This window comes from Callithrix jacchus, chromosome 5, assembly GCF_049354715.1.
Source record: "Callithrix jacchus isolate 240 chromosome 5, calJac240_pri, whole genome shotgun sequence".
NCBI lineage: Eukaryota > Metazoa > Chordata > Mammalia > Primates > Cebidae > Callithrix > Callithrix jacchus.
This window is the reverse complement of record NC_133506.1, coordinates 28,595,314-28,618,645: the sequence shown is the minus strand read 5'-3', so window position 1 is coordinate 28,618,645 and position 23,332 is coordinate 28,595,314. Positions and strand designations below refer to the sequence as shown.

Here is a 23,332-nt window from a genome sequence, read left to right as displayed (position 1 = left end):
TTTCATTTGGCTTGCACAATGGTCAGGGTTTTTTAATTGTTTAGTTAGTTGCTTATATTTTTAAATCCTGACATTTCTGATTAAAAATAAAAACTGGATTTCCAGCTTTCTCATGAAATATCAGGAACTCTGACAAAATGAAGTCCCAGAGGTAGCACTATGGGGAGACAGGGGAGGCCCTGGACGCCCTGCCTCAGTGCCCTTCAGCACCCTCAATCCACCCTCCAAGTAAACAGAAAAGCTCAGTCCGCAACCCCTTCTTCCAGAGACATCCCTGGCCACCCTGACACAGATACCACTGTGGGCCCCTCCCAAGTGGAAACTATGGGCCCCATGCCCCACAAGGCTTATGGGAGGGGAGGAGCTGCTGCCTCCTTTGGACAAGGCCAGTGGCCCCTGTTCCACCTGAGTCACCACCAGACGCTTGCACTGTCCACCTGACCCCTGGAAGGAATCACTTTTGAGACCTGGGACCGCAGTGAATGGACAAATTGGAAAAGGACATGGTTTTTAAATAGCAATTAACGGAAGATATAGACAACCCTTATTATTCGCAGATTCCGTATTTGCAAATTCAGCTATTCAATACAATTTATTTGTCACCCCAAAAATCAGTATTCCCAGCAATTCCTGGTCACTCAAAGGCACCAGCAGAATGGAGAGAAATTCGAGTTGTCCAGTGCTGGGGAAGAACAAGATGACATCCTCCCTCCTGGTGCCAGTTCTCATACTGCAAACAAGCGTCCTTGTCATGGTCTATTTAGTGCCATAGTTTTCACATTTTCGAGAGGTTTCTTTGGTGATTTCACATTTTTTTTTTTTTTGAGACAGAGTTTCGCTCTTGTTATCCAGGCTGGAGTGCAATGGCGCGATCTCGGCTCACCACAACCTCCGCCTCCTGGGTTCAGGCAATTCTCCTGCCTCAGCCTCCTGAGTAGCTGGGATTACAGGGGTGCACCACCATGCCCAGCTAATTTTTTGTATCTTTAGTAGAGACGGGGTTTCACCATGTTGACCAGGATGGTCTCGATCTGTTGACCTCGTGATCCACCTGCCTCGGCCTCCCAAAGTGCTGGGATTACAGGCGTGAGCCACCTCGCCCGGCCTGATTTCACATTTATAATAGCCCTAGACATTGTGCAACAGCGATGGCTGGAGTTCTCAGGCATGAGAGGCTGTGAGGCGCCTAACGGAGGAAATCATTGTGCTAGAAAAACTTCCTTCAGGCCTCAGCCACAGTGTTGCTGGTCCTGAGTTCAGTGCTAATGATTCACACTATACCCCAGACAAGGCATCTGTCAACAGAAGCATATGTAGAACGAGGTCATGTACTGATCAGCTTACAAAGCATGACCAGAAGCAAGCAGGAACCTAACTCTGTGCTTCTCCTAGGAGCAGTGATTCAGCATCTACTAATTCAGTGTTTGTGGCAGCTTCATAAACACAACTACCACCACTGCTAAGGCTCTAAGTCACTGCTGCCACAGAGGGGCCACCAAGAAAGGGTTTAGAGCAGGAGTGATTTCTCTGTGTGGTTTCAGGGGTGCCAAGTTGCAGGGATGATTCAGTGAAAGAGTTAAGGCAGATGAACGGTTTCTTCTGACACTGGGTGCAGAGGGGAACAGAAGTATCTCCCAGATCCCAGCCTTGGGGTCAACTTTGAGGCCGCCCTACCCTTTGACTGAGCCCCCTTTTCCCAGTCCTACCTATGGCAGGCTTTTTTTTTTTTTTTTTTTGGCTGTGTCTGGAACCCCGTGCAGAGCCCACTTCCCCATGACCAGTATTCCCTTCTTCCATGGATGGAGTCTGACGAACCAGGTCTTTTTTCCTACAAGGAGCCTCAGATTAGAGCTACCACAGAAGCACTCAGTGTCTGGGGGAGGGAGAGGTCCCAGAGTGAAGAGACGGCTTTTTGCATCTTCAGGCTTTTTCCACTTTCTCTTTCTCAAAGACACTAACTCTACATATAAAATGCATTCTCTCTGTATACCTACTAGCAAACAGCCTTCCTTGAACAAATCAACCTATCCAGGGCTGGAGTGCACAGTTGCCCAGGGTGGGCACTGCACAATGCCAGGGAGGAAGAATGCCATTCACGTCAGAGTCGATGTGCAGCACAGAGTCCTGAAGGAGTGGACATACTGTGAAGCTACGTCTTCCATTGCAGAATGCTGCCCGCTGGGCACGTGAAGCTAAGTATCTGCCTTCCCCACCCAAGGTAATGGGAAGTGGTTTCAGTGGCCACCAGATTTCGCTGATAATCAAATGGAAGTGTTTCCCTCTCCTCCAGAAAGGCTTTTGTCACCAAGTCACCGTCTTACTCCAGTGCTTCTGGAACTCACTACTGTGTTGTTGTTGTTATTGTTGTTTGTTTTTTTCAGATATTTGAAATACAACTTTATCCTAATTCTAACCAAAAAGGAATGGGAACGACAATAACTCAAAATTTCTGCACTGAATATTGTGATGTGACTGTGGGAGTCTTATATTTGAAAGTCAAGGAATCAGTTATGCTCCAGAACAGATAAGTAAGCAGGTCCAAACAATGAAGGCTTTTTTTTTTTTTTTTTTTTTTGAGACGTAGTTTCACTCTTGTTGCCCAGGCTGCAGTGCAATGGCGCTATCTCAGCTCATCACAACCTCCGCCTCCCAGGTTCAAGTGATTCTCCTGCCTCAGCCTCCCGAGTAGCTGGGATTACAGGCACGCGCCACCACATCCAGCTAATTTTGTATTTTTAGTAGAGACGTGGTTTCTCCATGTTGGTCAGGCTGGTTTCGAACACCCAACCGCAGGTGATCCACCTGCCTCGGCCTCCCAAAGTGCTGGGATTATAGGCGTGAGCCACCATGCCCGGCACTGAAGGTATTTTTTAAGCTGCCACATTCACTCCAAGGCCCACTCACCTCCTTCAGCACCCCACAGATGAAGCACCTGTTCCGCTTAGCTAGGTAATAATGAGGTGGCACACACGCTGCACCGCTGATGTCACAGGACAGCTGCCTATCAAATGCTGGGCTCCTGCTTCCTTCTCATAGGTCATCATCCTCACCCAGGACAGCAGTTGTCCGAGCAGCCTCTAAGTTGTGTTCACACTGCACTGCCAAAGCTGGGTCCATGGCAACCTCCAGTGGGGTGAGAGCAGGTGCAGCAACAAATCCCAAATTAGGGTCTCCAATGAGCTTCCTAGAAAGTCAGAGGAAGGGCTTTCAAAACCATAGTTACTTTTGGCAGAAATGTGGTAGTATGAAGATTCCTCTTTTGGTGGAAAACATTGGATTCCGCCTTCACTTTCCTATCCTTAGTGTCCACTTTGTTGCCACATAACACGATGAGGTTGTGTTCACACACTCGTACCAGATCTCCATGCCAGGTAGACACATGCTTGTAAGTAACTCTGGGTGTTGCATCAAACGCTACGACGGCACACTGGGCGTGGATATAACAGCCGTCTCTCAGTCCACCAAATCTCTCCTGGCCGGCTGTGTCCCATACACCGAACTTAACAGGTCCTCTGTTGGGTGGCACTCTAGGGGATGAACCTGAGCACCCAAGGTGGCTACCTACTTCTTTCTTCCCAAATTCACCAGACAAATGATGTTTCACAAAGGTCATTTCTCCAGTACCACCATCACCAACCAATAGAAGTTGGAACTGGACCTGGGGCTCCCCCTGGGCAGGCGTCGTGGCATTCCTTCCAGAAGCGTCTCCATGCCCATCTGACTGAGGCTGGAAAGATGGCGGAGGCACAACTCCAATGCGCTCGCAGCTGTTTTTGTTGGTTTCCAAGCAGCGGCTGGAGACTTCCCTGGGCCAAGCAGCAGCTGGAGACTTCCCTGGGCCAAGCAGCAACTGGAGACTTCCCTGGGCCAAGCAGTGGCTGGAGACTTCCCTGGGCCAAGCAGTGGCTGGAGACTTCCCTGGGCCAAGCAGCGGCTGGAGACTTCCCTGGGCCAAGCAGCAGCTGGATGCAAACCCAACTCAAGTTAGAGCTGCACTCCAGCAAGCACAGTGCTGCCTCCTGCAAGCCCCCACATAGCATTTGCCTCCAGAGCTAAAGTTAGGCCACATGCCCGTAGGCCTCCCTATAACAATCTCTCCAGGAAGGAAGGGAGGGAGGGAGGGAGGGAAGAGGAAGTACAATCTGCTCCAAAGCTGTTCTTGACCATTTTTGAGTGATTTCGCATTATTTTAAGCTTTATGCAGAAAGTTATAATTTTATTAACATTTGTATCTTGTTATTTCATATTCCCTGCAATTCAGTGTGTAAAAGCTGCCACAGTGACACTAAGTAGTGGAGAATTAGTGGTCTTCCCACCCTCTTACCCAGAACAGAACAGGGCCCTGAGCCCCACTCCTGAGACCAAGTTTCCATCTTTCTATGAACTTATCTTCTGTTGTCTCATCATTAAAAGAAAGAGTGACCATGCGCACTGCAGAGGGAGGGTATAGAGATTAAATGACATTATTCAACCTGTCTCGAGGGGCCATTGGGGAAAGTTTTCTATCTATAATGACTGTGTTTCAATAACCTCACAAGCTAAGACAATCGTCAGTGTGGACAGATGAATCCTGAATTCATAAACAGCACCTCCCAGGTAGCAGGAAGGCAGGTGAAAGCTAGCTTCCCCCCAGAAACTCATCCCACCTCTTTTTAAAAAGAAGTGAATTCCTGGGCCAGGTGTAGTGGCTCAGGCCTATAATCCTAACACTTTGGGAGACCAAGGCAGAAGGGATCTCCTGAGGCTAGGAGTTCGAGACCAGCCCGAGGCCCCTGTCTTTACAAAATATTCTTTTTTAAGTAACCAGGCAACTCAGGAGGCTGAGGCAGGAGGACCGCTTGAGCCCAGGTATTGGAGGAATGCGTGAGCTATGGTGGCACCACTGCCCTCCAGCCTGGAAAAATGCCTGTGCTATCAAGGTTATTACCCATCAACGAAAGGCCAAAATCAAATAGGTCTTTAGTTTCATTTCTTTATTTCCCTCCAAAATGTGATGGGTCTTTTTCCCTGGGGCACTAGAGGAAGCCAGGACAGAGAGATAATAGCAGCCGAAGGTGGAGTTGCTGAAGAGCATGTCTGCCGCGGATGGAAACTCGGCTCAGGGCCCCATTCTGTTCTGGGTCCATGCACTCAGTGGGTGGGAAGACTAACTATCACTTAGTGACACCGAGGCCGCTTCTACACATTGAATTGCATTGAATATGAAATGGCAAGATACAAATATCAATAAAATTGTACTTTTTGCCTAAAGCTTTAAAAAATAGGAAATCATTCTGAAAATGGTTAAGAACGGCTTTGGGACAGAATGCATTTTCTCCTTCTTCCCCTTTCTTCTGTTAATTTTGCATGTTAATTTTCTTTTTAACTGTTTAAGAAGTGCTGAAGTTTGATGACACAATTTTCAGGAGAAATGAGAGTCTGGGAAACGATTCCTGCTGTGGCCACCACCTACAAGACGGTCCCACAGGAGCGTGGGTAGGGCAAGTTCACGGGCCTGAGGATTGACCTGCTGGAGCAGGCGGCCACGCACCCTTGCCGGACTCAAGGAGGCCATCACAGGCAGAGGGGCAGCACAGGCCAGGAGGTAAAGCTGGGAAGTGCAGGGCATGCCTGGGGGCATCCAGATCACATGGCTGTTTGAGAATTGTTTGTGTTATTGGATGGAGAGGTCACGCACATGGGATATGAGGGGATCGCAGGTCATAGACTGGGAGCCAGAGCACAAGAGCCTACTGAGGGAGGAGCACAACACCCAGGCCCCTTATCACATTCCTTTCAGCAAAGTGAGGTCCCTCTGGAATGGCTCATGCACGTGGCTTTTGAACAGGAGTGGGATGGCGTGGCTGAGACAGGGATAGGCAGAAAGCAAGGAGAATGGGAAGACCACAGCCTCAGAGGCCACTCCCAAAGAAAGGAGAGCAGGATGAGAAAACCCAAATCCACATAATGCCCTGAAGTGCGCTGGGATCAGCTAAGGCGATGCAGATTGAGGAAGAGGCCCTGAGTCGGTAAGACCAGCACCCAAGATTCCTCTAAGGAAAGGCATTAAAACTCCAGGGCCCCTTATCAGTGTTCGAAAAGATATTTGGCTGCACGCATACTTTAGCATGTCCCATAAAGCGCCCTGAGATACCACTTTTTGCTTATCCAATTCTCAAATAACACAACACTCGATGACTCTGGTGCTGGTAGAGGTGAGGCCGACCACGCAAGAATACAAACTGGCAAGGCTTCCGCAGACGGCATCCTGTGGCTCGTTTCAAAAACCCTCTGAGCCAGGAATTCCGCTGCCAGCACTGCATCCTCCATGTGTCCCCGCACATGTGCATAATGGCAGTTGTACAAGGCGACTCACCGTGGCACTGTTGTCATAGTAAAGATTGGAACCAACCAAGTGTCCTTCAGGTGGGGACTGGCTCATTCACATAATGGAATGCCAGGCAAAGGGAATGGAGGGAATGCCATTCTTCATAATGGCACAATCTCCCGCTATTTAATGAGAAAAAGGGGCAGGCTATGTATATCATATACAATTATTGGTGGGTTTTGAAGGGAAAATGAGAAAGAGAAAGATTTTTTTTTTTTTTTTTTTTTTTTTTTGCTTATGCCTGAACTGTCTCTGGAAGGATACAGAGGACGCTGATGACTTTGGCTGGCTCTGCGGAGGGCTGTGCCGCTGGAAGACAGAAGGATAAGGAATATGAGCTCTAACACCTTTCTCTTGTTGAATTTTGAACCAGATAAAAGTTTGATCTATTTTCTAAATAAATATAAAAACAAAAACCCCAGGGCCTGAATACAGCTTCGCGTGAAAACGATCCCCCCACTCCCCACCCCTCCCCCATGTCCAGCCTTTTTTTTTTCCGTTCCAAGTTTATACAACTTCCCCTCACCTCATTCCTTTGGCGGGATGATAACACCTCACAGATTTACAAGCTTTTGCATTTCAGGTTTGAGTCTCTGACTTAACTGAAAAGCTGGAAGTGTTTCTTATAGAAAAACTCACATGCATGTGCAAAGTATTCTTGTAATGGAAGATAAATGAAAGCCATTTAAACCTCCATCTGTAGGGGAGAGAAGTCAAACAAATCAAGGTATTTTCACACTGCACAGAGCTCTGCAGCAGCTAAACAGTCCCATCACTTTTGCGTTTAAAAACCTCAGGCCGGGCGTGCGGCTCACACCTGTAATTCTAGCACTCTGGGAGGCTAAGATGGGAGGATCACCTGAACCCAGTAGCTCAAGACCAGCCTGAGCATTGCAGGGAGACCCTGTCTCTACAAAAAATTAGCCAGGCATAGTAACTCGTGCCTGTAGTCCTCGCCACTTGTGAGGCTGAGGTAAGTGAATCCCTTGAGCCCAGAAGGTCGAGGCTGCAGTGAACGGTGCCATTACATTCCAGCCTGGGCAACACAGCAAGACCCTGAATCACAAAATAAATAAATAAAAATAAACCTTATACAATATATTTCAGACTTTATACAGTACATAAAAACATATTATCAATATAAACATAAACTTTATATAAACATGTATAAATATATAATTAAATGTATCATATTTTTATATATTAATATAGTTTTAAAATATTTTTATATTTGTAAACATAAAATATATATACATATATTCCATACAAAATATATTTTTTTATATATAAGTCATACACTTTATATGTACACACATATATTTCTACATGTTTACATCTCTATGTAACCTATAGAAACAAATATATATATAATATACATATGTATCATTTGTAAATGCATAGAAAAAAATGTAAATATTATCTAGGGGTGTAGCAAGATTTGGATGATAAAAGGAAATGCAGGAAAGCTTGAGGTTGTTAATATATAAACCTGCATGGGCTTGTGTGGGTTTTTAAAGAACAAAAATTAAATTAACCATATTTTGGTGCCTGGCATGACAAGTATCTGCCACTAGAGGGCACTGGAGATCGCTAAATGTTTCCCAGGATTATCTTTGAGGGAGGGGGCGAGTGCAAGAGATGTGAAGGAAGCTCCTTTATCTCTTCTACAAGGGTCCCTTTTCACGCTCGGGGAGTGGGACCTGAACCCAGACCTTCAGTGAGGGTAAAGCTTGGCTGGAAGCCCGCAGCCCTTCTCTCTCCACCCCTTGATGGCTGCGGGCTCCTGCAGCCATCTGGGGTGGGAAACCACAGTTTCGCCCACCGGCCTGGTCTGCGGGACGCTGCCCCGTGTGGAAGGTGAAAGTGGCCTCGAGTGCGTTTCAGTGAGCTCACCTTCAGTCCTTATTCCGCGTCAGTGTTCCACGAGTGGAACAGGGAGCCCTGAGTCACCCGAGGGTGCCGTGTGTGATGGCTCAATGACAGTGGAGACATCCTCGCCTTTGGGGGAGGAACGGGGAAGCTAGAATCTCTGAAATGCTCAGAATTGAGTATAAATGCATGTTGGTGAACAACCAGCTGATAATTACCTACCCTAGACCCTCACTCTCTGACATGTAATCACAGAGCACTATTGCTTGGTTTAGTATGAGCAGAATATGCAGGAACCCAGCATCAGTCAAGGTGTGTTGTGGTGTCCAGAAATTACCTGAGCGTTTTTCACCAATATGGAAAACCAAGGCACCAGGACACCAAGCCAGTAATGCCTGAGTGGCTGGTCCTATGCTCCAGGCTTGGCCTGGATCTGGGGCCGTCAGGGTCACGTTCTCACGGGACAAACACCTGGATACTTTATTATGTCTTCTAGAGAACTCGTGCTCAAGCATTTACCTATCAGATATACATACATATATAATGTGTACATATATATATATATATATTTACCAAAAGTTACTTTTTTCAACTTCTCTGTTTCTTCTTTATATTACAGAAATAACTTTTTTTTAAATGATGCGTAAATAGATAATACAATCTGTGAATTTCACGATAGGACGGGAAGTGGTCTCCAAAGTGATTCAGACACCTCGTGATGACTATGACCTTTGGTTACAGTTGCCCCACATGATTTTCTCCTGGAGCAGCAGTTCTTCGCCTTGGCTACACACCGAACTATATGGGAAGCTATTAAAGATACAGATGCCTGGACCCCACAGCCCGCATCATCTTGTGAGCATCTGGGCCGAGTTCAGGGCTGGTGCTCTCTTTGAGATAGATTTAGCTGATGGTGCAGAGATACGTGAGCTTGCTTTTACAAGACTTTCTGCTGTTGCTGGTCTAGGGCTTTTTTAAAGCTCCTTAGTTGACTCTATTGCAGCCAAATTTGAGAACCGTTCTCTGCTCAATACCTTCAGAAATGGAAAATTAACATCTCACTCAGTGCTATCCCAGGTATGATGTGCAGACCAGCAGCATCAGCATACTTGGGAGCTTGTTAGAAATTCTGAATTTAGGATCTATCCCAGACCAGCTAAGTCCACATCTTGGGAAGTGGGGCTCAGGTACCTGGATTCCACTCCATGCCCCCACAACCCTGGCTTACTTTTAATTTTGCTTTAAATTACAATTTTAAAACAGAGTTAACCAGAAGGCAAAGGTATAGGGGAAATATATTTTTAACACTTCTCATATAAACTCAAGTTTTTTATTCCTTTTTGGAGGGTAAAACGGGCTCTTCCATTTACAAGATTATTCGTGAGCTGCAAAAGTTCCCTCCCTTCCTCCATGCTTTTGTAATTCCGAGGTTCCCCCATTTAGTCTTGGTGGCCACAGTCAAACAGAAATCATAATGGCATCTGTAGTGGCAACCTTTGCAGCAGACAGTAACTGCTCCAGATCTGTCAAATCAACACAAGTATCTGTGTTTCTTAATCGCCTCCCGGTAATAAGTTTGCATACTAAAGTTTTTCCTTTGGCATGCCCTCATGCTTACATGAGCACAAATTCCTCTAAATCCCAGCCTGAATTTGTTTAACTTACCAGAGAAGCCTTGCCCATAGCAGATTGGTTCTTCAGCCACTGCTTTTTATTCTCAAACCAAACAAGTGTATTTTTACGAACTTGCAAGAGTCTTGCCACTCTTCAACAGAGAAAGTCATCTCCAAATTAATCCACAGTCAGGAGCACCTCGTGCTGCTTTTATGTATCATTACAGTCCCGCAAAAGCAAGCTCACAGATCTCTGTGCCACCAGCTGAATCTATGCGAACCAGAGCACCAGCCCTGAACTTGGCCCAGATGCTCACGAGATGATGAAGGGCACCCCTCCTCCAGCCTGTTCTTGTCCACTCTCCCAGGGAGGCTCAGTCCTTTGGCACAAAAGCAGTGGTGGCCATTCATTCCCTGCCTTAGTGAAGCCAACTTCCTCCACATTCATTCCGCCCATCAGCAACTGATGTCCCCACAATGGCAAACACTGCAGTGGGCCAAAGTCTGACTCCACAGGGAGGCAGAATGCCAGGTCTTCTGCAGCAGTGCCTGTCAACGGCCATGTCTCACTGCCCAGGTTAGACCCACACTGAGATCAATGATTAGCAGATAACCTGTAAAGTCCACCCCCAAAAGTCCCATTGCTCCATCTTCGCTCATTTGGGAAAACAGTTTTTCCGACACTCCTTACAGAAACTCAGATGTTTGATTCTTTTTAGGGGTTTCACAAGTAGGACTAATAATTGGCCCACTTATGTAAATATGAATACAGTGAATCGCACGTAGTAGGCACTAGATTATTTGTTAAAATGTTGAATTAGGCCAGACATAGTGGCTCACAGCTGTAATCCCAGCACTTTGGGAGGCCAAAGCGGGCAGATCACTTGAGGTCAGGAGTTCAAAACCAGCCTGGCCAACATGGCAAAACACTGTCTCTACTAAAAAAAAAAAAAAAAAAAAAAAGCACTTAGACAGGATGGTGGTACATGCCTGTAATTCCAGCTACTAGGGAGGCTGAGGCACAAGAATCACTTGAACCCAGGAGGTGGAGATTACAGTGAGCCGAGATTGCACCACTTGCACTCCAGCCTGGGTGATGGACTGAGACTCTGTTTCAAAATAGAAAAAAATGTTGAATTAACACATATGTGAATATACTATTTGTTGTGTGTACATGTGCATCTATCTACAGCTGTAGCTCCATCTACATGTCCGTTGATCTCTGTATCTGTATATCTGCAGATAGACTGTCCCACTTGACCGAACAACCAGTTCCATAAATGAGCCTTATTCTGTGCTGCCAACCAGACATGACTGCATCCCTAACATACCTCACTGAATCCTCACACAAAGCCAGTAAATAGGTATTAGCCCTGAGGCCTCACAAAACCGTCTGAGAAGCATGTACTGGAGACTCAAAGCCGCATATGGCACACACAAAAAAAGGCACTGGTGTAAGGATTTCCAGGAATACTGGAGGAGCCATGGGCCACCTGAAAACTATTGATTTCACAAGTTCACACTCAAGGGAGAGAAATTACCTGGGGAAGGGGAGGATTAGACTTCAGCCACCTGGATGCTGTTTCCAGTTTGCCAGGGTCTCAGCAAGTTCTTCCTTTTGGGCACATGTTTCCTGTAAACTCCCTGCAGTAGCAGAGAAGCTGGGAAACAGGGACAATGGAAACAGTCCTTTGTATGACACATTTGGCCCTTGTCAAGAAATACAACCGGAGAACCTAGCGCAGGAAAAGCAGGACCTCTTCCTTCCTTTCCTAAAGGAAGTAGGCCTTGCATATGACTGCTATGAGTTGGTTTCTGAAGAGCTCAATATGAGGCTCTGACTGCCACGCAGCAGAAATGGCTGCTTTCATTGATTCTTGCCTGTCTGGCACAAAAGCAGTACGCAGAGCTCAAAAGAGGAGCACAGAAGCGGCACGGTAAACTTCTGTGGGGGTGGGTTATGGACCTGCAGGAACAAACGCTGAATCCTTGCTCCAAGTGAATGAAGGGCCACATCCAATTTTGCCACCTGTTGCTTCCCCAGTATCTAGTGTGCCTAGTCCCACAATAGGTGCTCAATAAACACTTGAGTGAATAATTAAATTATTAACATATAATTATGAATGTTGTCACCAAATATTAAACACCTTTTCTAGACCAAGCTCAGGGTGAATTGATTTACGTATCACTGATTTACTCCTCTGGACATCTGAAGGACGGAGAGGAACCATTAGCAAACCCACATGGTAGAGAAGGACATCGAGAGCTCAGAGGAGTAAAGACATGGGCGCAGGACTGCACAGTCTGCCATCAGCACCGAAATTTATGCAGACACAGTCTGACTCCAAAGCCTGTTTGGGGGAAGATTTCGTCATGCAATTTTATAATGTATTATGTAATTTTTGTAAAATTGTAATTTGTGTGATTTTTATCTATATGCAATTTTAAATTTTTAAATTGTGTGGTTATAATTTTACATGATTATAATTTATTACAATTGAAATTTTATACAATTGTGTAGATTTTAATGTAATTTGGAAGATGGCCCTTTTTATGTAATAAAGTTGCACATGTGTAAATTTCACAAAATATTTAAGTGAGAAATCATGCCAATCTTTTAGACTCTCAGAAAATGTAAGAAGGTATATTCTTCAACTCATTTTTGAGACTAACATAGACTTGAAACCTTAATTCATAGAAGGGAGATGACAGATGAATTTCATGTATAAATGTAGATGCAAACATTCTAAACAACAGGAAAAGGCAGTCTGAATCCAGGGATTGGAAATAGGAGGATTCCTCATTACTAAACTTAGTTTATTTCAAAAACACAAAGCTGGCTTCACGTTAAAAAAAAATCAATCAATATAATCCATCACATTGAGAATATAAAGCAAAAACACGTGATTGTTTCACAGATCTAAAAAGGAATTATAAGGTATAATGTTCTATTATTATTTTAAATAAACACTATCGGCAAACTAGAAAAAGAAGGGGAATTATTAATGTGATATTGTCACCTACAATAAATCTTCAACAAACATCAAACTTAATAATGAAATATTAATACTTTCCTTTGGAAATAGGGATAAGCACAAAGATGCCCGCAGCAACCACTTCCCTTCAACATTTAGAGGTTTCAGTCAACAGAATAAGGCAGGAAAAATATACCAAAAGCAGAAAGATTTAAAAAGGAAAGAGAAAAACTATTGTTATTTTGAAGATAAGGATTGAATACATAGAAAAACTAACAGAATCTATAAGATATTAGGCACTATGAGTTTCTCAAGGCTACTCATTATACAACAATCAACTACATTTCTCTGTGTTAGTAACAGCTAGAATATTAATTTAAAGGAAAAAGTGTACCATTTACATTTGCATTGAAAGGAATATCGAGTACCTAGGAATAAATCCAACAAAACATTTCAAGACGTCTATGCAGAAGACTATAAATTTTTAATTAAGGAAGACCTAAATAAATGAGAAGCAACACCATATTCATGCACTGAAGGGTTCAATGTCATAAAAATACCAATCCTACATGAACTTGGTGTATAGATTTACTGCAGTCCCAACTGAAATCACAACAAGCAGATTCTAACATGTATATGGAAATGAAAAGCCCAAAAGTAGTTAAGCTACTCCTAAAGAACAAAGAAGAGAGAGGATTTGTTCTGCCCAGTATCAAGAGTTAAAATAACACTACATGAATTAAAGCAGCCTAATGTTTGTTCAAGGACAGATAATAGATTAATGGAATAGGATAACTGTTCTTAAAGAGATCCAGATATATATGGACACTTGATTTACTACAAAGACAAAATTGAAGGAGAATAGAGAAAAAACTATTTTAAAAATGTATGTGGCTGGGACAATTGAGTATCCACGAGGAAAACATAAAATAAGACCCCTACCTCAAACCATACAAAAAATTCAATTCCAGGTGGGGTATATGTGAAAAACAAGTTGGAAAAAAACAAGAAAAAAGCTTTTAGAAAGCTTTTTTTAAAAAAGCTTTTTAGAAAACAGATAAATTTGAGTACATTAAAAATAAGAATTTGCTTCATCAAAAGACAACATTAACAGAGTGAGAAGGAAAAGCCACAGAGTGGGAGAAAATGTGAGGGGCACATAAAACTGACAGAGAGCTCAATACATAGAGAATGTCTGCAAATCAGTAAGGAATAAACAAAACAGAGAAAAGTGAGCCCCCGAAAGCCCTGACATGCACTTCAGAAAAGGGAATCCAAATTGCCAACCGACATATGAAAGATGCCCAACCCTGTTAGTAACGAAGGAAATGCAATTAATATAATGTTCCTATTAGCCCAAATCTGGAACAACCCCAATATTCATGAACGTAGAATAGAAAAACAAGTTGAGGCACAGTCATATAATCCAATACCATACAAACAATACAAATAAATAAACTTCCCAGGCACCGTTTATAGCTCATGACTGTAATCCCAGCACTTTGGAAGGCCTAGGCGGGTGGATCACTTGAGGTCAGGAGTTCAAGACCAGCCTGGCCAACATGGTGAAACCCTGTCTCCACCAAAAACAAAAATTAGCCAAGTGTGGTGGTGTGCACCTGTAATCCCAGCTTCCCAGGAAGCTGAGGCAGGAGAATCGCTTGAATCCAGGAGGCAGAGGTTGCAGAGAGCCAAGATCGTACCATGCACTCAAGCCTGGGCAACACAGAAAGACTCCATCTCAAATAAATAAATAAATAAGCAAACAAGCAAAACTATAGGCATAATCCAATAATATGAATGAATCTCAAAATATAACATTGAGTTAGAAAAACAGATGCCGCAAAGTATATAATGTATGGTTTCACCTACAGAAAGTTCAAAAACAGGCAAGAGAAAATTGTATGTTTAGGGATTCATAACTACTTGAGAAAATTATGAATAAAAGCAAAGAAATAATTACCAATAAGAGTAAGGATGGTAGTTACCTAGGGAAAGAGACTGGGAGAGATTTGAGATCAGGAGGCTGAATGCAGGTGTCTTTCAGGGATTAGCAATGTTTGTTTACCCGGCGGTGATTACATAGAAGTTTCACTCTTCTATAAATATGTTATATTTTACAATACAAATGTTTTTAATTATAAAGCAATGCAACTATGAATATTCTTTCCTGTCACCTGCTATAGTGTACAAGAATATCTTTGGGGAAGATATTGAAATTGGAATCGCTAGGCCCTAGGATATGCAGTGTTCTTTTTTTTTAAGATATCACCTAATTATTTTCCAAACTGACTGTACTGATTTACACACCCACCACCAATGTTCAATCATTCTCTGCAAATCACATCTTTACCAACACTTAATATCAGATTATTCTTTCATTTTTTCTGTTCCAAGGAGCATAAAATAGTATTTTTTTCATCTGAATTTGTATTTCACTAATTACAAATGACATGGAGAATCCTTTTTGTCTTCATTCACCTTTCATTTATTCAGTCTTTTCTTATTTGGCCAGCACTATTTTTGTGATGTATAAGAAAAAATTCCCTCCCTGAGGTTGGGCATCCTACAATGTTTTGGAAAGTCTTTACGTTCTACTGTGCTCATTTTTTTAAATCCATTGTCAGATAGGGATATAATTTCACCTTTTTCGTATGGACAAACAATTGGTTTGGCACCATTTATTAAATAATCCACACTTTTTCTAAGCATCTGCCATATAGAAAGTTTCCATACGTTGCTGGCTCTGTCTGTGGACTCTGTTCCATTGGTTTATCTGCATATGGTTGTACAATATCACATTTCGTGACTATAGTTTTGTGGTTATTCTTGTTGTGTGGTAGGTCAAGTCCTCCAGTATCACTCTTCCTTAGAACCTTGATATTTACACCTTGTTTTCCGTTTTTGTTTCTGTTTTGAGACAGAGTTTTACTCTTGTTGCCCAGGCTGGAGTGCAATGGCACGATCTCAGTTCACTGCCACCTCTGCATCCTGGGTTCAAGCAATTCTCCTGTCTCAGCCTTCCAAGATTTCAGGCGTTTGCCACCACACCAGGCTAATTTTGCATTTTTAGTAGAATCGGGGTTTCACCATGTTGGTCAGGCTGGTCTTGAACTCCTGACCTCAAGTGATCCACCTGCCTTGGCCTCCCAAAGTGCTGGGATTACAGGCATGAGCCACCGCACCTGGCCTATTTCTATCTTCTTAATGTCAGGATTTTTGAGGCTCATGAGCAGCCTTCAGCAAATACCTGTGGATTCTTTCAGAAGTGGGATTTATATGTTGCAGAAAAACCAGTAATAGCTAATATTGAGCCCTCTTCTAAGGGCTTTAATTGTTTTAATTCATTTAGTCCTCATAAGTACCTTGTGAGTCAGTGACATACCAAGGGCAGGTCCTTGGGGGCACTGTCTGTAGAAAAGTTAACAATAATGCTAATCCTGATAAAAAGTCTTCTGCTTTTTATTATCATGGCCCAGCAATTCTTAAGGAGATCAGGAAGAAAATCCTCCTCTCTAAAAAATAATGCAGGGCTGCGCGCGGTGGCTCACGCCTGTAATCCCAGCACTTTGGGAGGCCGAGGCGGGTGGATCACGAGGTCAACAAATCGAGACCATCCTGGTCAACATGGTGAAACCCGTCTCTACTAAAAATACAAAAAATTAGCTGGGCATGGTGGCGCGTGCCTGTAATCCCAGCTACTCAGGAGGCTGAGGCAGGAGAATTGCCTGAACCCAGGAGGCGGAGGTTGCGGTGAGCCGAGATCGCGCCATTACCCTCCAGCCTGGGTAACAAGAGCGAAACTCTGTCTCAAAAAAAAAAAAAAAAAACATATTTTGTTGATCAAAGGTCTAAATAATTCATGATGATTATTGATAAGTTGTAACTTTATATAAATAAATGTAAGCTTCAAATTTGCATATTTTATATTACAGAACCTTTAATAAACATGACATCCTACCCAGAAGTTAATTCAGAGAATTCTCAGTTCTACAGCCAGCGCCTGACCTGTGTGGACTCAGGCTGTTTCAAAAGCGGGTTTCTATGTCTGTGTTGTCTGAGCTGCCTTTCCTTCAGGTGCTATCACAAGCCAAGCCCTGGGATGTCGCAGATTCACCGTGAACAGTAGATGTCAAATAAACCATGAGCAGGACGCCCAGAGAGGCCAAGATGCAAACTTCGAGTGATCTTAGTTCTGTCTCCATGGGACCACTTGGAGTTTTTATTTGTGTTTAAAATTCCAAATGATGAAACAGAATGCAGACTATGAGATGACTAATTTAATATGAAATGGGCAACATTGAATTCATATCTGAAAAAATGGTACCACATGTGAATAATATCTTTAAAATTGAAATGTAAACCAGGCCTTCTTCTACCCCTCGTAGCACTCTGGCTCTGCGGGAGCCTTTGCACAGAGCAGAGAGCCTGGACATTGCAATTCTGATGCCCCTGGAGCCACACTCGTGGGCACCGTCCCAGACCCCATGGGGCACAGGCAGTACTTGCCTACCGGGCAGTGTTTTGTGCCAGTGAACTCAAGGGGAAGTAACTTAAATAAACACTGACCATGGCTAAAATGCCTCGGTGTGAGAACAGGAGGTCAGAGTCCAACAGGGCACATGGTGAAGTGCAGCCGGCTGGAAACCTGGGGCAGAGCCTGGGTCTGTCTGTTTTCTGGCGCTCAGCCCTGGAAAGACTCCATTAGGCCAGAGTTGCTGGGGGATGAGCACCCCGTCCTTCTTACATATTATCCTCTGCCATTCGCACAGGTGTTTCCCCCCAGATCGTCACGTGCCACAGGTCCCCCTCTATCGACCCCACCACCGCCCACCATCTAGCTCCCCAAACTTGAAATGCTGGTCTTAGCATCTCCACATCAAAACAGTTGCTCTCTCCTTGAGTCTCGTTTTTGCCTTCCTTTTTTTCTCAATGGAAATACCCAGGAAAGCCCTCAACTGCCTGCCATCTGGGATCTCCAAGCCCTTTCTCGGGTTCCCGGTGACATCTCTGCTCTGAGGGTCTGCATTTCACACTTTGTCTGTCACATGTCTGCTTCAGGGGCTGATTTCCTGCCTGAATGAAGCCAAATGCAAAACTTTCCGGATTCAGTCAACTCCTGCATACTCTCTCCATCCTGCACCCTCAGTCCAAGGCAGCTCACCAATGTCATTTCTTCCTCTTTTCCACCTGAGATCCTTCCTCCACATAGGCTTTTGCAATTATCCAAAAAACTGAGCCCATGGAAAGCAACAGACATTCTGGTGGTCCAGGCACAGTGGCTCACGCCCGTAATCCCAACACTCTGGGAGGCTGAAGTAGGTAGATCACTTAATGTCAGGAGTTTGAGAGCAGCCTGGCCAACAGGGCAAAACACCATCTTTACTGAAAATACAAAACTTCTCTGGGTGTGGTGGCATGCACCTGTAGTCCCAGCTATTCAGGAGGCTAAAGCAGGAGGATTGCTTGAACCTGGGAGGCTGAGGTTGCAGTGAGCCAATATCATGCCACTGCACTCCAGCTTCAGCAACAGAGCGAAACTCTATCTCCAAAAAAAGCAAAAAACATAGAACAAAAGAAAAGAAGAAAAAGCAACAGACATTCTGCAATTCCATTCTAGCCATCCTACTGCCTGTTTGTATTTTTTGTTTTTGTGCTTGTCTTTAATGGTTGTTTTCACCCCACATATCATCTCCACTGAAGCCACCACCCATCTCTCTGTTTTGGGTTTAAAGGTGTCTGGGATCTTTCCCATGATGCAAATAAAGAGACGTTGCCTGGCTTCTCCAAGCTAACACAAACGTTGGCTTTCAACTGCAAGTCTTCTGGATTAAAATCCATGTTCCTGCACACAAGGGAACTTCAGCTGGTACTAGAAGAAATTTTTATCAGTAGTTCTGTATTGATTCTAATGTGAGTTAGAAAAACTAAAACCCGCCACATCCTCAGCTCAAGTTGCCACCTCCTAAGTCACTCCTTTAATGCACCACATTCTCAACAGAAAAACGTTCACAGTGTTGTTTACTGCCTTTTCATAAATAGGAAGTAGAGAACAAGAGTTTTCTTGAGCTAGTGGTTCGGTCAACCTTGGCTGCACTGAGAATAATTTGGAGAAACATTTTTTTAAACACCAATGACGGGATCCCCATCCCCTCCCTGCCTTGGTAACATTGGTTGGGAGTAGGATCTAGATGGTACGAAATTCCCCAGGTGATTCAAATTGGAGTCAGGTTCGACATCCTCCGGTTCACCTCAGTGACTGTGCAGCTGGGCCTGAGAAGTGCATTTCTTTCTTCCTGTTCCGTTTTGATTTTTCCTTAGCGATAATGTCTCACTCTGTCTCCCAGGCTAGATTGCAATGGCACAATCATGCCTCACAATCAGCCTTGAACACCAGGGCTCAAATAAGCCTCCCAAGTAGCTGAGACCACAGATGCAGGCCACCATACCAGCTGATTTTTAAATTTTTTGTAAAGACAGGGTCTTGTTATGTTGCCCAGGCTGGTCTCAAACTTCTGGCCTCAAGTTATCTTCCTACCTTGACCTCCCAAAGTACCAGGATTACAGGTGCGAGCCACCGCACCCAGCCAGGAATTGCATTTCTAAAAGCTCCCGTGTGACGTTGATGCTTCCCATTCGATTCAGGGAACACACTTTGATCACCGCCGACGCAGATGAAGCTGCGAGGACCACTGTGGGTTTTTTCCTTCCCATTACTCTTTTGTTCTCTAGCAGTAGCTCCTGACGACGTGCTTTGGAAAACCACACCTCCTCAACTCTCAGGTGTACGTGATACCTCACCCCTTCAGGAGCAGGAACCAGACCCAAGTCTGGCCAATCAACATAATCTGTATCTGCTCCAGTGAGTAATGGGTTCAGTGATGGGTCCTTAATATAGTCCAGTGAGAGTCAGTGCTGGGACTTTAGCTGAAACCCTTGAGAAGAGGTGCTAAGTTGGCAGGACATAGGCCTGGAGCTGCTGGTGACCATTTTGCTTTTGCCTGGGAGGAAATTGCCTGAGGATGGAGCAGGCAGGTGAAAGCAAAGAGACTGAGAGACCAAGTAGATGGCAATCTTTTGTTCCCTGGATCCAGCCAAACTTGAATCCAGACCTACATTTTTCAGTGACATGAGCTAATAATAAGTGTCCTTTCTTGCTCAAGCCAGTTTGAGGTGGGTTTTGTCACGTGCAGTTCAGAAAGTGCTGATACCTGAAACATCACAGTGCCCCCACCACCCCGCAGAGCGGGATTCCGGCCTCACTTCTGAAGGCTGCCTCCATCAGGCAACCATCTTCAAAAAGATCCCAAAATGGAGTCAGTCAGTGTCATCACCTCCCTGCTTATACGGGAAGACTGGGGGACAAAGAGGGGTGAGGGCTTGCCCCAAGTTGTGCTAGGATATCAGCCCTTGGCTCTATCACTAAGCACACCCACGTGAGGGGGTGAGTGAGAGCCGGCAGGCAGCACTACCACGCCACCCAAGTCTCCTTCGCAAGAACAGCCACTGCAGGGAGGGGATCTCACTGCTTCTTCATGAAAAGCAGCTTTATTGCTCACTTCTCAATGTCTCCATGTTTCCAGTTGCCATCTAACAAACATGCACTTTTTTTTTGAGACAGGCTGGAGTTCAATGATACGATCTCAGCCCATTGCAACCTCTGCCTCCGAGGTTGAAGCACTTATCCTGCCTCAGCCTCCCAAGTAGCTGGGATTACAGGTGCCTGCCACCACACCTGGCTAATTTTTGTATTTTTAGTAAAGATAGGTTTTCACCATGTTGGCCAGGCTGGTCTTGAACGCCTAACTTCAGGTGATCCACCTGCCTCAGCCTCCCTAAGGCTGGAATTACAGGTGTGAGTCACTGTGCCCAGCCAACATACACTTTTAAAAAGCCATAACAAATCCATGATTCCTGGGATACTATTGCTTAGAACAGCAGTTGTCAAAGTGTAGCCCTCTGATTAGCAACATCAGAATCACCTGAGAAATTGATAAAATCCAAATTCTCAGGCCTTCCCCAGACCTACTGCACCCTGAGGGGGAGATCCAGCCATATGTCATTGAACAAGACCTCCAGGTGATTCTGATACATATTCAACTTTGAAAGCCACTGGCTATGGCTAAGTAAATTTTTTAAATTGGTTTAAAGTCTATTTAATGAAAATTACAAAGTAAATGTAAATGATTTGTGAATATAGCAAAAATGTAGGAAGCTGCACAAAAGTGATTGAATTTGAAGGCATGCCATCCTCTAACACTGAAGCCTCTAGAAGTGCAAAGGAAGGAAGGTCTATCCCAGCCCAGGGAGATTAAACCCACCCCCAAACATTGCAAGAGTCCCCCCATGCTGGCAAGAGGGGCTTTATCATTTGTTTGTTGTTTTGCTGAGGGTACAAAGAGTTTACATGTTTGACTCTGACCACTTATCCCTCGCTATTTGGAAAACCATAAAATAGAAGAGTCCTCTTATTTAAGATGATCTACCCAGATGACTTGGGGACTTTCCCTTTGTTATAGATAAAGAAACAGGTTTTGGCCCTAAGGGTTTGAGCATTTTCCAGTGAAGAACAGTCACTGCTGGTTATACAAACCCAGCTCACCCTGAGCACACGAGACCCAGTGAAACCATCCCGTCACGTGGGAAGGGTAGGCCTGAAAGAGCCTTCACAATCACAGAGCATCCATAACGACCTTGAACGCAGATTCTTAAGGAGGACCAGGGACGCAAGTGGTTTCCTTGATAATGGGAGCGTGGATTTCAGGCGGGGCCCTCAGAGTGCTTGAACCCAGCCCCACCAGGGGCTGCAGTCCCTCGTGAATCTTACGCATCTGCTCACACAGCCTTGAACCGTATCCATGAAAATCACTGTCGCCACCGTTGGACGCACCTCCCCACTGAATAGGTGGGCAGAGTGCTTTGTTGCGACCCCTTTCCTAAAGGGTTCATGTATTTCTTTACCCATATTTATGTGGGATTCTCTGACATTCAAAAGAGAGCAGTTTTGCATTTAATGTTTTTATAGCATAGCACTGTGTGTACCCTGGGTTCCTAATGCAAAATGTAACTCATGAGCATAAAAGCTCTAAAGAAACCTCAGTCACTCGTGAGGATGGCATAAAATCCAGAGGTGCTGTCTCAAAACGGGGTTCATCTGTCCCGGAAACGAAGACACAGTGGTCGGATTCATTGGTGTGAGAATGATGAAAAACAGCATTTTGTTTCTTTGTAGTTTATTTCTTTTTGTTGTTATTTTTTTAGTTGGGATAAAACACATGTAATATCAAAGTGATCATCTGAACCGTTCTTGACCATGCAGCCCACAGCACTGAACACACGTTGCTGTGCGTTCATCACCACGTCCACCTCCACAACTCCCTTCATTTTGCAAAACTGAAACTCTGCGAGGGAAACAACTCCCGCTTCTCCCTCCCCCGGCCCCTGGCAACCACCATTCTACCTTCCGTCTCTGAATTTGACCATAGTCTGTTTCGGAGAGAGATCTTTACTTGACTTGTTACCTGGTAAATCCTAATAAAAGTAAAATTTTCTCAGCCCCTCAGCAAGCGAGTTTCAGCTTCAGGCATCTCTGGGACACTCAGTATGACCGTAAAGCAAAGTGCACAGAATTTGGCCATGAGTGGGGGTTTTCTGTTCAGTATTTTGCTCTGGATTTCTTTATGTGAACATCCCTGGGGTAGCAGCAGGCAAATTGGATTTAGGTTCAGAAGAATTTGGATTGAAAACCCGATGTTTTGTTGTCTTGGAGGAGCCAACCCTTCTCTCTAAATCTCTTAGATTGATTCTCATTTCAATTTAAGTTTTTTTTTTTTAGATAAAGTCTCACTCTGTCAGCCAGGCTGGAGTGCAGTGGTGCGATCTTGGCTCACTGCAACCTACGCCTCCCAGGTTCAAGCGATTCTCCTGCCTCAGCCTCCTGAGTAGCTGGGATTACAGACACATGCCACCACACCCTGCTAATTTTTATATTTTCCATAGAAATTGGGTTTTCCCATGTTGGCCAAGCAGGTCTTGAACCCCTAACCTCAAGTGGTCTGCCGGCCTCAGCCTCCCAAAGTGCTGGGATTACAGGTGTGAGCCACTGAGCAGAGTCTGGTTCTCATTTTCAAAAATCAGAAGATTTGGTGTAAAAATCTCAATTTCTGTACTCGCTTGAAAAATTCAAAAATCAAAACAAATACTCAATTTTTGTATGTACAAAAACTTCAAATAGACACTTTACCAAAGAAAGATATACAAGAAGCTAATATGCCCAAACAAAGGTCCTCGACATCATTAGTCCTCAGGTAAATGCAAATGAAAATCATCGTGAGATACCACTTGGAATGACCAAGTAAAGCTGACAATACCAAGAGTTAACACAGAACAACAGGAACCTTGCATCCATGAGCAGCCTGGCAGCTTCTTATAAAGTTATGCATGCACTTACGATGTGTACTCCCCGGGTATGTACCCTAGAGAAATGAAAGATTATCTTCACACAAAAA

The 23,332-nt window shown here is 44.3% G+C and overlaps 1 long non-coding RNA gene and 1 pseudogene across 3 annotated transcripts in view; both read right to left on the bottom strand.

Moving 5' to 3' along the window:
* The window catches only part of LOC103792864 (uncharacterized), a 49,731-nt gene extending 39,586 nt beyond the window's left edge, over nucleotides 1-10,145 (bottom strand). For all 3 annotated transcript variants that reach the window (XR_013536343.1, XR_013536344.1, XR_013536342.1), the window contains exon 1: nucleotides 9,902-10,145. This is a non-coding gene — a long non-coding RNA (uncharacterized LOC103792864). The remainder of the gene's footprint in view (nucleotides 1-9,901) is intronic.
* On the bottom strand, nucleotides 2,900-3,731 carry LOC144582854 (GTP-binding nuclear protein Ran-like; annotated as a pseudogene).
* Nucleotides 10,146-23,332: the final 13,187 nt, after the last annotated feature.